Source organism: Sapajus apella, unplaced genomic scaffold (assembly GCF_009761245.1).
Source record: "Sapajus apella isolate SASKATOON/1434 unplaced genomic scaffold, GSC_monkey_1.0 scaffold127, whole genome shotgun sequence".
NCBI lineage: Eukaryota > Metazoa > Chordata > Mammalia > Primates > Cebidae > Sapajus > Sapajus apella.
In genome coordinates, this window is record NW_022437067.1 from 3,013,160 (window position 1) to 3,021,901 (window position 8,742).

Here is an 8,742-nt window from a genome sequence, read left to right on the forward strand (position 1 = left end):
CCCTCCTCCCCCTCCTTCCCTCCTCCCCCTCCTTCCCTCCTCCCCCTTCTCCCTTCCTTCCCTCCTCCCCCTCCTTCCTTCCTCCCCTCCTTCCCTCCTCCCCCTCCTCCCCTCATTCGCCTGTTGCCAGAGCTCATGGGCCTCGTGAACCTCAATGGTCAGGTGCTGATAGAGCCTTGGCCAACTAAGCAGGTCCCAAGTTAAACACCTGCTCATGGAATCGACCTTTCCCATATGGACTTCTGCCAACCACAGATGTGGTTTGATGTTTTCTCGTTGAACTCCATTAGGCCCCAATTTTCACATGACGCTGGAGCACAGAGCCAAAGGGGAGGGATGCCACACGCACCAAGGGCTCAGTCAGGGACTTGGTCCCGGACGACAGAGGCTGCAGGATAGTGGGAGAGGGTGGGGTGGAGTCCTTGCCACATCTTCACAGCTCCCCCAGGGGTGCTCCGGAGCCTGGTGCCCGAACGGACACCTGTGGCAGAGGGGTGGAGGGCTCTGAAGGTTACACCTGTCACCCTCAGCACCGTGGGCAAGCCACAGTCCTGAACCGCTGGCCCAGTGAGCTGAGCCTGCAGCCTGGTGAAGGGTGGCAGTTGCAGAGCTGACTTTCAGAAGCTGGAACCTTTGTTAGTGCCCCCCAGTCCCGGACACTGGGTGGGCCTCCTGAGCCATCTGAGTCCTCACAGGACTGTCCAGAGTGTCCGAAGCTTCTCCGGAACCTGGAATCCCCAAGGCCATCCTGCTACCCGGACACCACACGGTGGAATAGCTTTTGTTGCAGCAGTTACTGAAATTGCAATTTGCCCTGCAAAGATGGTTGTTTAGGCTCGTTTTATTTAGCTATGTTTGCCTACGAATCAGCTCGAACGGTATTCTATTTAATTTCCCTCTTCCAAATAGCATGATGCTTAATGTAAACCAATTACTACAATTTTGCTTTCTAAGAAATCAGGAAATGTAATCAGGGAGATGCAGTTTGTTTGCTTTTCATGAAATCCTGGGTGCCGGAGCAAGAGCAGTGGCAGGAGGTGGCCTTGCAGGGATCTGTGCGCGCGTGTGTGCAGGTGTGAGTGCAGCCGTGCGTGTGTGTGTCCGTGTGCACCTCTCCATGTGTGCCTCTCTGTGTCTGCGTGCGATGCATGCATTTACTGTGAAAGTTGCACACAGGCCTGAGCCACGAGGAAGCCCAGTCTGCTTAATCAAACCCTGGAGCATGGAGAGTTTCACAGAAGGCTGGCGGGGCAGACTTTCACTCACAGACATGCGGGGCTGACCCAGGCGAGGGAAGATTTGCTTCTGGGCAACTGACTGCCCATAAAGGTTGATTGGGCATAATAAGAGGCATTTTATTTGGAATCTCCTTTTCATTGTAAATGATAATTAAGCTCCTGGGGAGAGGGGTGAGTGGTGTAAGGTGGAACAGTGGCCAGGGGGCAGCACGATCGCCCAGAGGAGCCTGGAGAACTGGGGAGGAGACTCCCTCCCCAGGGACCACCGGGTTGGAGCTGCCTGAACACCCTCTGCTCCCAGCGTTAGGGCTGGGTGACATCCGGCTGAGTGAGACAGGCTCTCTCCGGAAGGTAGTTCCCTCCGTGCCCTCAGACTCCCGGCTCTGACTGCCCGTTTGCTGGTCTCTCTCCAGGATGGAGAGATAAGACCTGGGAGGGCTTTGGGGATTGTGTTCTGCTGGAATCCCTGCTCTCAGGGCCCCAGGGTTGGGGGGTTGTGTCTGGCCAGCAGTTCTCACCTTCGTCCTCCAGCCCGGGACACTGACCAGGGAGTGAATTCTCTGATTTCTTTCCTTCCCTTGGAAATCTCCTATAACCTACGGAGCAAAGCCATCTCCTCCTTCCAGGCTGCAGAAATGGGAGCTCAGGAACTGGCCTGGAGGAAGTGACAAGAGGCTACTGGCCTCACTTGGGGGCTCTCCGGGGTCGGCACCACACCAAGTGGCCAGTGCTCTGGAAGCACAAGGTCTTCTGGGAAAGTCACTCTCGTCAGTCCCCAGGAGCTTGGGGCGGGTCTTCAACTTTTTTTTTTTTAATTATACTTTAAGCTGTGGGTTACACGTGCAGAACGTGCAGGTGTGTTACACAGGTACACACGATGGTGGGTTGCTGCACCCATCCCCTATATTTCCCCTAATGTTCTCTCTCCCCAATCCCCCTACCCCCTGCTATCCCTCCCCTAGCACCCCAGCCCCTGACAGGCCCCAGTGTGTGACGTTCCCCTCCCTGTGTCCATGTGTTCTCATTGCTCAACACCCACTTATAAGTGAGAACATGTGTTGTTTGGTTTTCTGTTCCTGTGTCAGTTTGCTGAGAATGATGGTTTCCAGCTTCATCCATGTCCCTGCAAAGAACATGAACTCATCGTTTTTCATGGCTGCATAGTATTCCATGGTGCATATGTGCCACATTTTCCTTATCCAGTCTGTCATTGATGGGAATTTGGGTTGGTTCCAAGTCTTTGCTATTGTGAACAGTGCCACAACAAACATATGTGTGCATATGTCTTTATAATAGAATAATTTATAATCCTTTGGGCATATACCCAGTGATGGAATTGCTGGGTCAAATGGTATTTCTAGTTCTGGATCCTTGAGGAATTGCCACACTGCATACTGTCTTCCACAATGGTTGAACTAATTTACACTCCCACAAACAGTGTGAAAGCATTCCTATTTCTCCACATCCTCTCCAGCATCTGCTGTCTCCTGATTTTTTAATGATCACCATTCTAATTGGTGTGGGGGGATGTCTCAATGTGGTTTTGATTTGCACGTCTCTAATGACCAGTGATGATGAGGTTTTTTTCTATCTTTGTTGGCTGCATAAATGTCTTCTTTTGAAAAGTGTCTGTTCATATCTTTTGCCCACTTTTTGATGGGGTTGTTTTTTTCTTGAAACTCTAAGTTCTTTGTAGATTCTGGATATTAGCCCTTTGTCAGATGTGTAAATTGTAAAATTTTTTTCCCATTCTGTTGTTCGCCGGTTCACCCTAACGGTAGTTTCTTTTGCTGTGTAGAAGCTCTTAAGTTTAATTAGCTCCCATTTGTCTACTTTGGCTTTTGTTGCCAATGCTTTTGGTGTTTTAGAGCAGAAGATGCATGTCCCAGTTCCAGAGGAGAGAGAATGAAATTGCCCTTCGTCCACCTTGGGGTGCTGTCAGCATCCTCCGTGGACTGGATAGCACTGATCCACAGCGGTGGGAATGGACCTTCTGAGTTCAGTCTGCTGACTCTAATGCTTTTGGAAACGCAGTCACAGGCACACCCAGAAGTCATGCTCTACCAGGTGCCTGGACACCTGTTAGCCCAGTCAAGTCGACAGAAAATTCACCATCGCACCATTCATGAGGGCTGCAGCTTCCTGACCTATAACCCTCACCTCCCAAACGCCTCACCTCACCATCACCACGGGGATTAGTGTTCCGACACGTGGATTTTGGAGGGACACAAAGGTTCAGTTCCCAGGAGTCAACCAGGCACCAGGGTCAGGGGTTAACATTTCCTTTCCCATATAAAAGTTGCTAGGATTCTACTTTGCCAGCCTTGGCACAGTAGGAAAAAAAGAAAAACAACAGCTCAGCTTTTAAGAAGAAAGGGCTAAATTCTATCTTAGCCAGCACTTCGGTTGTCTGTGATTGCTGTACAGCAACATTTTCCACGATCAAAGTACTTATTTATTATTTATTTATCTAGAAAGGGTCTCGCTTTGTTGCCCAGGCTGGGGTGCAGTCGCATGATCACAGCTCACTTCAGCCTCAACCTCGCGGGCTAAGGGGATCCTCCCGCCTCAGCCTCCCAAGTAGGTAGAACTACAGGCACCTCCACCACACCCAGTTAGTTTTTGTATTTTTTGTAGAGTCAGGGTTTGGTCGTGCTGCCAAGGCCGGTCTCCAGCCCCTGAGCTGAAGTGATCTGCTTGCCTCAGCCTCCCAAAGCGCTGGAATTAGAGGCCTGAGCCTCTGCGTGTGGCCCAGAGCACTCATATTTAGAATATTTACATTCCCTAACCCTGGGTCCCAGTCTATTCCTTCGATATTAAACAGCTTCTCGGGCATTTGCTGGAACAAATTGCGTGCAAATCATTTTGGACTGTGGACCCTGGAAGGTGCATCTTGGGTGTGTGGGGTGGTAACAAGAATCTGAAAGGGCTTTTTGTGACAGGCACCGGCCCAGTGGGGAAGAGGGTTTTGGAGAAGCTTCTCATGGGTCACATCCAGTGTGTTGCTGCCGGACAAGACCCCAGGGGTTTCAGCCCCCAGGGCCACGGGTCCACTTGAGGTGGCCACCTGCACCCTGGCCTCTGGAGCCCAGCAAGAGCTCAGAGAGCGTCTCCTGACTGACCAGGCCTGATGTGAGACAGCTGTGCTCTCGGGCCCCTCCCTCATGGTGAGCCTGTCCTTGCGGATTCTAGCTGGGAGGTAGGAGGGGGCAGAAGGGAGTGCTGGGGGCTGCTCAGGTCCTTGCATGGAGCCCAGAGACCAGGCAGTGTCTCTGGAACCAGGACAATTGATGGGAGTGTCTGATGCAAACAGAGAACCCCAGCTTTGTGCATTCCACGGTGGCCCTGGCCTCCTCAGTAATGCTCTCTGAGAAGGTGCCCGGACCTGCCACTCTTCCTGTTCATCTTCCACCTGCTCCCTCCTGCCACCTTCCCACCTTCCATTAAAACTGCTCCTGCTGCACTGTCACCAGGCTGCCACGGGCCCTGGTCAGTCTGCATCTCAGCTAATGACGTCTCTCTGCCCTCGTGGCCTCCAAGGCCCATCACTCTTGAGGCTCCCCCCACCTGATGGCTCTGTCTGGGGCTGGCTCCTGCCCTAAGCTCACCTGTACTGCCCAGGCCTCCAGCCCTCTCTCTCCTCTGCTGCCCCTTTCTCCCCAGTGACCTCATTTGGTTCTGTGATTGGCAGAGTCATGGTTCCCAAAGATGTCCCCATCCTAATCCCTGGAAGCTGTGAATATGTGACCTTACATGGCCAAGGGGACTTTGCAGATGTGATGACGTAAAGGGTCCTGAGACAGGGAGCGGATCCTGGATGCTCTGGGTGGGGCTGATGTCATCAGAGTCCTGGGAGGCACCAGAGGGGGGCAGGTGGGTCGGAGGAGGAGCTGTAACAATGGCGGCCGGCAGTGGGTACTCATTTTTCCTGCAGCAGAGAAGGGTGCCCCTTGTCAGGTCTTCTGCAGAGTGGACCTAGGATCCAGGGCTGCTGCTCTCAGCAAAGACTCTATAAAGAGACTTCGGGACTGGGTGTGGTAGCTCACGCCTGTAATCCCGGCACTTTGGGAAGCCAAGGCTGGTGGATCACTGGAGGTCAGGAGTTTGAGACCAGCCTGACCAACATGTTGAAATCCCATCTCTACTAAAAATACAAAGGTTCGCTGGGCATGGTGGTGGGCGCCTGTAATCCCAGCTACTCAGGAGGTTGAGGCAGGAGACTCACTTGAATCCAGGAAGTAGAGGTTGCAGTGAGCCGAGATCGAGCCATTGCACTCCAGCCTGGGTGACAGAGTGAGACTCTGTCTAAAAAAAAAAGCAGAGAGAGATTTCAGGGGTAGCCCCATCAGGGCCCAGTGGCTGGGGACAGGTGAGGGCTACTGCCCAGGGGCCTTGGCACAGCCCACACCCAGGGGAGGTCGTAGTGCTAGAAACAAGCACAGGCAACCATGCTGGAGGGTGGGGTGATGGGCAACTGCGGTCACATTCTGAGGCCCGAGGGCTGGGACTCTTCACTTCCCTTTTTTCTCAGGGAGACACTGTTCAGCCTATGGCATGGCCTGTTGCTTGCAGGTTTCCTAGTGCAGGTGATGTCCCTTCTTATTTTCCTCCAGAGCTGGGACCCCTAGATAATGTAGGGCACCCGGGAGGGTGGCGAGAGCCAGGAGGGCAGGGGGGGCCTGGGACCCCCATCCCATAAGGGTGTGCCCGGTGGAAATGTCCTTCCCTTCTCTGCTCCAAGTAGCAGGGGACAGAGCCTTGGGATGAGATGTTGTCTGGGGTCCATTCTAACTGGGTTCTTCCCGGTCCATCTCATCAACAGCACCATGAACTGGGGCAGGAATTGTAAGTTTCACTGTGATGTATTGATGATGCAGCTCATACCCTTCTGAAGACGCAGCTGAGGATCCGCTGTGACTTCTGCTTCTTTTCTCTCCTGGTCAAGGCTGGGACTTTTATCTACCTCTTTCCCAGCAGGGATATGGATCTGAGGCTCTTTCTTTCTCATTCTCCCCACTAGCGCCCCAACCTGGGAGGGGCCGTCTCTGCCTGTTGCATTTGGGGTTTGTCGTCAGCGCCAGGGGAGAATTAAGGGGTGTCAGTTAAGGGGAACTCAAAGGTCCCGCAGTCTGAAAACTCTGTTGGGGCCGGTCATGGTGGCTCTCACCTACAATCCCAGCACTTTGCTAGGAGGGGCAGGTGGATGACTTGAGGCGAGGAGTTTGGGACCAGCCTGGGCAACATGGTGAAACGCTGTCTCTAGTAAAAATACAAAAATTAGCTGGGCATGGTGGACTCCTATAGTTTCAGCTACTCAGGAGGCTGAGACAGGAGAATCGCTTGAACCCGGGAGGCAGAGGTTGCAGTGAGCTGAGATCTCGCCACTGCACTCCAGCCTGGGCTACAAACTCTGTCTCAAAGATGAAAACTCTCTTGGCTTTGTATTACTTATCAGGGACCTAACTGGAAGTAGAACTGGAGCTGTGTTTCTAGGAATTCGGGGTCAGACAGGCTCTACCTGGGAAGGAATTCACTAAGAAGGGGGCTGCTGGTCTGTCTGCAAGAGTGAGGTCACAGGGAGGACCCCTCATCTTCAGGCTGCGGAGATGCTCTGTGCTGCTTCCTGGCTGGGATGCTGCAGGTAGGAAGCCCTGGATGTTCACACCTGGAGATATGGAACACAGGCACTTCCCTCTGTGGACTGCTGAGCATAGCGTTTCTGCAAGATGGACATTAGGGCCTGGATCACACATCGGCAGGGATGAGAAAGTGAGAGGCAAACTATCCCTGGCTTTGGTCTGCAGCCTTGGCTCCAAACAGGGCAATCAGATTCCAAGATCTTCCCAATCTGTGCCCCACACCCAAGAAGCCACAAGAAAGGCTCAAGGCTCCAGCTGTTTCTGTGCTGTCTTGTTCTTGCCCTGCCTTCGTTGAAGCTGCTGGACTCACGGGTGAGTCTAAGGGACAAAGGGACTCTCCTCCAACAGCAAACAAACTGCCCTGCCCCGCACTGATCTGGGAGGACCCACACTTCCGGCGGTGGCTCCCCGGCCAGCTCCCAGGTCTGGCTCCGGAGTGGCCCTGCCTGTCTGGGACCTCCCTGAAAATTAGCCAGGGCTGTTTATTATGTTCATGCTTTCATCTTCCTGACTTTTGCCCTAGAGAATCATTTACATCTTATTCAGCCGGTACCTGCCCCTTTTGGATCCCTCCTTTCTAACCATTTAAAATATTTCCAAATTGTTGTGTAACTCTGGGAGGGTTTGCCACTGAGAACTGGACATTAGGGAGAGAAAATGCCCAAGGAAAAGATGAGCTACTTTTTTCCCCCAACGGAGCTCTGAAAGCCGTTGCTTATAATGAGAGGAAACCGTTTGCTCTTCTTACGCTCACTGCTTGCCATTTCAAAGCCCCACCACGCTGGGACCTTTGATGCCTCGCCCCAGGAGCAAGAGTATCCCCAAGGAGAGGGAGGAGAGTGGAGGGCAGTGACCGAGGGGTGGGTTCCACCGTGAGAATTTTGATTTTGATTGTAGGAGCAATGCCTGCCACAATAATGGTGGAGTAGGACAAGGGTGTGAGCCCAGGAGAGCAACGCCAGCACTCAGGCTTTCAAAGAAGGGAGCCAGCCTGCTTCCTGGGGAAGAGGTGCCTTTCTGCATGGCACAGGGCAGGGCCCTGAGGCTGATCACAGAGTTCTGAGGAGGGGCAACCGGCCCCTTGTGTGGAGTGTGCAGTGTGTGCTGACAGCCTGGGCTTTGTGGTGGGCACGGGTTGGGGTGGGCAGGGCTGGCATGGGGACCATGGCCTTGGGTCCAGCTGGGTTTAAGTTCTGGGGGCAGAGACCGCGGAGGCCAAAGGTCACATCCGCCCTGTGCAGGACCCTGCTGGTTCCCTCTAGGTCCACACAGAAGCCTCTGCGGGGACTGGAGAGGGGCAGGGGCCAGGGGCAGCTGATCTCCAGTCAGTCCACGCTCCCATTTCTCACCAGAGAGATAGAGAGAGACAGACAGCAGCAGAGATAGTTTGACTGAGTTTAAGGAATTGTCCTACGACTCACGCGATCATGAGGTTTGCAAATCTGGAAGCTGCCCGGTATGTCAGCAGGCTGGAGACCAGGGAGGAGTCGCTGCTCCAGGCTCAAGTCTGAAGCCTGCAGGCTGTGCTCCACAGAGGAGCACAGTCTTCTCTCTTAAGGCCTTTGGCAGATTGGACGGGGCCCACCTATATTATGGAGGGGTATCTGCTCCACTCAGGTCCACAGATTTCAATGCTCATCCCATCTGAAAAACACCTGAGCAATGGGCACCATGGCCTAGCCAAGCTGATCCTAAAATCAACCATCCTAAAATGCAGCCCTCCCAGGAGTGGGACTGGTCAGGGGCTTCCCTCAGAGCAGCCCAGACCTCTGGGGGAGCCTCTGCCGGGGAAAGGGCCCTCGCTGCTGTGCTGTCCTGGGTGTTGCCCTCTGGGTCCTGGTCGGGGAGCACCCCAGAGGAAGCAG

The 8,742-nt window shown here is 53.7% G+C and overlaps 1 long non-coding RNA gene across 1 annotated transcript; it reads right to left on the bottom strand.

Moving 5' to 3' along the window:
* Window positions 1-3,871: 3,871 nt before the first annotated feature.
* On the bottom strand, window positions 3,872-8,398 carry LOC116539351. The gene is made up of 3 exons (XR_004264010.1): window positions 8,299-8,398; window positions 6,757-6,903; window positions 3,872-5,166 (listed from the first exon to the last, which is right to left on the bottom strand). It is a non-coding gene; the product is annotated as an uncharacterized LOC116539351 (long non-coding RNA).
* Between the last annotated feature and the right edge of the window lie 344 nt (window positions 8,399-8,742).